General features: G+C 34.4%; 1 non-coding gene across 1 annotated transcript; it reads left to right on the top strand.

Moving 5' to 3' along the window:
* Positions 1-449: 449 nt before the first annotated feature.
* On the top strand, positions 450-554 carry LOC120146182. Its single transcript, XR_005518192.1, has one exon. It is a non-coding gene; the product is annotated as a U6 spliceosomal RNA (small nuclear RNA).
* Positions 555-6,492: the final 5,938 nt, after the last annotated feature.

The raw sequence follows: 6,492 nt of genomic DNA, 5'->3' as shown, positions 1-6,492 counted from the left end.
AGAAGAGGTAGAGGAAGAGGTAGAAGTCAACCTGAATCCTCTACTCAACAGGAAATACGCTCCACTACTCGAGTGTATAATATTAATACTAATGAAGATTTTGATGATCCAAAGATGATAACAGGTACCTCTTAATTATGTAATAGATATGTTATGATATTGATTGATCTGGACTTGCATTCATATATTAGTATAAATTGATGAGAATTGAGAATTCAATTAGAAGTTATTTATAGTGATATGGAAGTGACAAATTTATTAGGGTACAATGTTGGGATAAATAAGATATGTTGAGAATGTTCCATTAGAATTCAGAGAATTGAATTCCCTGTTAAATTGATGGAATTACTATTCAAATGATTTGAAGTAAGATTGGAAACTATAGAGTTAGAGGATCTTTATCGTTCTGAAATAAAGTAGTTTCTTTACTTCAGTGACAAGATAAGGTAGAACAAATGGGTGTTACATCCGATAAAATTGGAACGATACAGAGAAGATTAGCATGGCCCCTGCGCAAGGATGACAGCACAAATCCAGAAATGGGTGTTATTAGGGAAAATATGTACATCAGTAATCAATTTTTAAGACAAGGTAAATGGAATGTTTGAATGCGAACCAAGGAAATTTTATATAAGTGAGAATGAAGGTTTGATAATTTAAGGAAATGGAGGACAAACTATTTTGATTGGGAAGATATATAGTATATGAATGATTTGATGGTGGGGTATGTTTTTATTAGAAGAAATGAGTTGAATAATAAAGTAGTATGATAGTGAGTGTAATAAAGATAAAGGATTGTATGTTTGGCGGCGAAGTAAGAATTGATAAAAAAATTTAAAATGATAAGGAGGGATAAGTATAAGGGATATGAAAGGAATGTGAGAGCATCAAGGAAAAAGGTAATGAAAGAATTAAAGTAATGAAGTAAAGTTTATGATAGCACAAAAGATTTATTGAAGAGGTGATATGTGAAAATGAATAGTAGATGTGTAGACAATATCTTATCTCCTTGTGCAATGAAAATTCGAGGACGAATTTTCTAAAAGGGGGGAGATTTGTAATATCCCAAAATACGAATTAGTGACTAAATTGTAAAACTTCAGAATTTGGTGATTAAAGTAGGATGATTGAATAGTTTAATGATATATCTGGAAGGATTGTTAGTAATTATTAAGTGAATTAAAGGGCCAAAATGGTCATTTATCCAATAATAAATTAAAATGATAAGGATGAGATATATACACGTGAGAAATGAGGGGGAAAGGAAACAAATTTTCCAGAGTTCTCTTCATCCTCTCTTTTCTCTCATCGTGAACCAAGTTAGAGCAAAGTGTGAGTTTTCTGATTAGTTGGTTATTTGATGAATTAAAGGTTATGTTTTGATCATTAGATGATAACTAAGCTTAAGGAAAGATTAAGTTATCTTATAATCAAAAGATGAAGAAGTTATAAGAGATTAAAGAAAATGAGTTTTTAAATGAATTTATGGAAAAAAGTTGATAAGTTGAATTTGAAGTTAAATTTGACTTGTCATCATGCTAATTAAGGAATATGAACTGTTAGAATTGTACTTATAACATATTGGAATTGAGTATGATTATTGAATTACATATGAGGGATAGGATTTTGAGGTTAAAGATGATTTTCATGGATATAAGTTGGTTTAAGTAATGATGATTGGGTTTAATGACATGATAGGGGTTTTTAGAAGAATTGATGATTTTCGGGCTTAAAATACAATTTATGGGTTGTGTGTATCGATGCACTCTCAAATAAATGAATATCGAATGTAATTAGTGCATCGATGCATAAGGAGTGCATCGATGCACCTGCTTAAAATACAAACATCAAATGGGATTTATGCACCGATGCATAGATAGTGCATCGATGCACCCGTCAAGGGATGCATCGATACATGGTGTAGTGCATCGATGCATACCTTCATTAAAAGATAAAAATAACTTTCTTTGTAGCCTAAGGAGTGATAGTTTAGAATATATCAATTAGTATACTGATATGTATCAATGTATTACTATGTAGATTTAGAACGTAATCTCGTTCCGGAACAATTGAATGATTGAATCGAGTCAAAGCAAGGCTAAGGTGAGTACATATTATAAGTATGGTACAATGGAATAAGACTTGTGATAAGTCTAATTCCTATGTTGATTTTCATAGAACAATAGTTATGAACATGTATACATGATAATTATTATGATACATGCATAAAGTATATATGTTTATATGATTTGATAAATGATATATGTGAATAGATTCAAATGCACATGTGACATGGTAAGTGATATGAGTTATGTGATCACAAGAGAAATGACATGAATACATGAACATATGAAACATAAGAATAATGCCCATGGTATACGATATGAGAGCTATAGGTATAGTTGGCATGCCAAGAGTCAAGGGTTCTACGTGGTCTTTCGGGACATATATGTATCCTTTGGAACATTTACAGGGTCTTTTGAGACAGATTTGATCCACTGGAATATGTATATGGTTGTGGTCCTTCGGGACAAATACAATACATAGGTCATTCAGGACAAATTTTATAGCCCCCAGTGGGACCCATACGAGCTGTGGTGATAGCATAGTGCACAATCTAAATGTACTCAAATACCTTGAGTTCTCAAAAATGTACATGGGCCTATAAAAAGTTATCAAAGGCAATTGCATTGTTATAGTTATATGTTACCATATTATTATTGTTTACATTGAATTGTATATGACATGATTGAATGGATAGATTGCATGTTCATATTCATACGGAATGTATTATTATTATATTTATATGTCTCATTAAGTCTATGACTTAGCATGTAAGTGATTTACACGTAGGTACCAAGAATCAGGAAGAGCAGAAATAGGGTGGTAAGAACAGCAGCACTGCTAGAAGATCAGATCAGAAGTAACTGATAAAGTATATCTTTTATCGTGTATAGTGTTGGCATGTAAGAAAAGTGTATGTTAGGAATGCTCTGATCGATTTAGTATTTTGTGGTTTCTTTTATGTAAATTAAGGTATTTGGTTTTAATGAAAGTTTAAAATTTCTTTATTTTCTTTAAGTGTCAAAGTTTGAAAAGTTAATGTGACACCTCAGACTCATATTCGGGTCAGATACGGGTTAGGGGTGTTACAAATAATGCTCTTTTTCAAGAGCCCATCAATAGATACAAGCATACTATCTTCTTGAACTGCACACAATCTACCTCTGAGACACTATTCTGACAACGTAATTTAACAATGTTGGCAGCTATTTCGATATAAAAGCTCGATGAAGAAATTTCTGGTAGCAGAGTTGTGCTTTTAGCCTTATAACATTTTTGTTATAAGATCTGAGAGCTTAAATTTTTTTAATTTTTTTTCATTTTATTGTATTGAACTTGAATTGACTCAAATATAATTCAAATTTTTATTAAATGTTATTTAAATTATCATAATTAAATTTATATTTTATATTATTTTTCATTTATGTTATAATTGTTAGATAATTTTTTGTACGAAAATTAAACGGTATAGTTTATATTATATTTTTAGAGAATTAATCACGTTTAATACTAACATTCAGTTATTATCAATTTAATTATATTTTTATTGCCAAAATTATTCATATTATTAATATAAACCATTAATATATGTTACATAATAAATACTTTATTATTAATATTATTTTTTCTTTATATAAATTAAATTATATAATTTATATAAATTAAACTATATTAATTTTCCTTTGCATTATTAATAATGTTTTATTATAACATTTAAAAAGTAATCATATTAATATTTTAATTACATCATAAGCTAAAAAACTGATAATTTATAAGATTTCCATGGTAATATATAAGTCAGGTAAATATCATATCAGGTCATTAACAAGCCGAATCATTTACATATCAGGTTAAAAACATGTCAGGTTAAAAACAGGTCAGGTTGAAAACAAGTCAGGTTGAAAACAAGTCAGGTTGAAAACATGTCGGGAAATACCAGTTATTTACCAGGTCAATCTCGGGTTCGGGTTCATATCAGTCGGATGCAGTTCGGGTTCGGGTATCATATTTTCGGCTCAATTTGAGTTCAAGTTATTCTCAGGTCGAATGTAGGTCGGGTTTGGATCCACAATTTCCAGGTCCAAATTGGGTACAGGTCAACACCAGTTCCAACTCGAGTCGGTTTCGGATCGCCACAATGCAGGTCAAAAATAGTTTTGACTCAAGTCGGTTTCAGTCAATTTTGTAGGTCAGGCCAGCTTTTTACGGCCCTACTCGACATTATAGGTGGAAAGTCCGATGGTTAACGACACTTTGATCTTGCCAATTACCTCTCTTTTGGTCCCATCAAATGCTCGGACCACGTTTTGGTAGGTTCTCATATGCGATGCATCAATTGGCAACCTTTTTAGTGTAACTAAAGGCATCACGTTCAGGGCTGAGCCATTATCGATTAAAATACTCGGTAAAGTGTGCCCCTTACAGTAGGTAGTGATGTGTAATGCCTTTGTTCGGCCTCTCCCTCCGGATGGAATCTCATCATCTGAGAATGAGATGAGATTATCAACTTGAATATTGTTTACCATTCGATCCATTTTGCTGACTGGTATGTTCTGTGGTATGAACGTCTGATTTAGGACTTTTAACATTACTTCTCGGTGTGCCTCTGAGTTCAATAGCAGTGCCAGCATTGAGGTGTGTGTCGAGAAGCTGTGGAGCTGTTCTACAATGCTGTACTCACTGTGTTTCAAGAATTTGAGGAACTCTTTAGCTTTCTTCTCCTTTACAAGTTCATTGACAGCTAGCACATCTTCCTTGAAGGGCTCAAGTGGTCTCTGCCCACTTTGCTATCATCTTCTTTCGAAGTACTCACCTGACAATCATACTTCTATGGCACATATCGAATATCCTTGTATTGAAATGGTCTGGGTGTCGTGATCACCACCTTGGCTTGTGTCATCATTATTATCTTTGCTTTAGGGGTAATTATCAAATGACTACCCCTACCAAATCTTTTTTCTAATGACTCTCCAGTAACGCAAACGTCTGTTTCTGGAGAATCCTATATATCTTCATAAAATTCCAGCTCCTTCCTGTTCATCATGAGCTAGATTAATGCTTGGAATTCTGGGCAATCCTGCACCTCATGTCCATCTTGATTGTGGTAACACATGGTTACTGTTTTCCATTCCTGATTGCCTCTGACTGGGGGTGTGAGAAGCCCTACTTTCACCTTTTGGCTCCATATTAAGCCAAAGGGGATTTTACCTCTGAAACACTTAATTTGACTCTCTTACCCTTCTCGGTTGTGACTGTGTTAATCCCAGTCTCTTGATGATTAGACAAGGGATTCTATGCGATGTTTGGTGTTCCAGAGTTGAAATGAATCCAATTATTGTTTTGCATCCATTGCCAAGCCTCTTGAATGCAAGATAATTTTCAATCGAATGCCCTTGCACATAGCCATGGTATTCGCAGTGAGCGTTCTCGTTTATACCATCTCGGGTAAGGGGGCTTAATTGGCTCCATGGGGTAAGGTGACACCACGTGGGTGTCGAAGAGTTGTTGGTATAACTCATTGTACGTCATGGGAATGGGATCGAAATGCTCTCTTTCTCTTTCATTCATTGGTTCTCTTTGATTTGATTTAGAAGTACCGGCTGGTACAATTATAGTGGTTTTTGAACTTGAGATCATAACAGCTTTGTTGGCGTTGTAGGTGTTGACATTGTTGATCTCTCTGTCTTTATTTTTCATGGGAGGCTTTTTACTGGAGTCTCCTCCCTCAATTTTTTCTTTTTTTATGGTCAACTCGATCATCTCACCGGCCATAACTAGATCTTAGAAACTTCCCAATGTGATAACCACCAGGTGCCCAAAGTAAGGCGCCTTCAGAGTCTGTACAAAAAGCTTCTTGTTTTATTTTCATCCAAAGGTGGATGAAGCTGCACATCCAAATCCCTCCATCTTTACGCATATTATCAGAAACTCTCGTTATACTTTTTCTCCAGGCTTTGTAGCATAACTCGGTTTGGTCTCATATCATTAATATGCTTGTACTGCTCCAAGAAAGACTTGGCTAAGTCTTTCCACATCTTGATATTAGATCGACTCAGCTGATTGTACCACCGGATAGTTGAACCGGACAGGATCTTCTGGAAACAACGGATCAGGAGTTGGTCATTTCCCACATATAATGTCATCTTCCGATAGAACATAATGATATGGGCTGAAGGGTAACTATTTCCGTCAAATTTCTCGAACTCAGGGACTTTGAACTTTGGTGGAAGTACCAAATCAGGGACTAGGCTTAGCTCTATTGCAACCACTTCGTAATAGTCCTGGTCCCCTTTGACAATCTTCATCTGGTCTTCTAGCAGCTTTATCTTGTCTTCCATTTTCTTCGCTTTGTCCTCCTCGTCAAAGTCCAAGATATGGTAATCATCCGGATGATTGTTAGGGTTGGTTGTTGAAGTTGTTTTTGTAAGA

The sequence above is a fragment of the Hibiscus syriacus genome, unplaced genomic scaffold, assembly GCF_006381635.1.
Source record: "Hibiscus syriacus cultivar Baekdansim isolate YM2019G1 unplaced genomic scaffold, ASM638163v2 tig00110896_pilon, whole genome shotgun sequence".
NCBI classification, from domain to species: domain Eukaryota; kingdom Viridiplantae; phylum Streptophyta; class Magnoliopsida; order Malvales; family Malvaceae; genus Hibiscus; species Hibiscus syriacus.
Note: the sequence above shows the minus strand (reverse complement) of the source record. Positions and strands in the feature narration are given on the sequence as shown.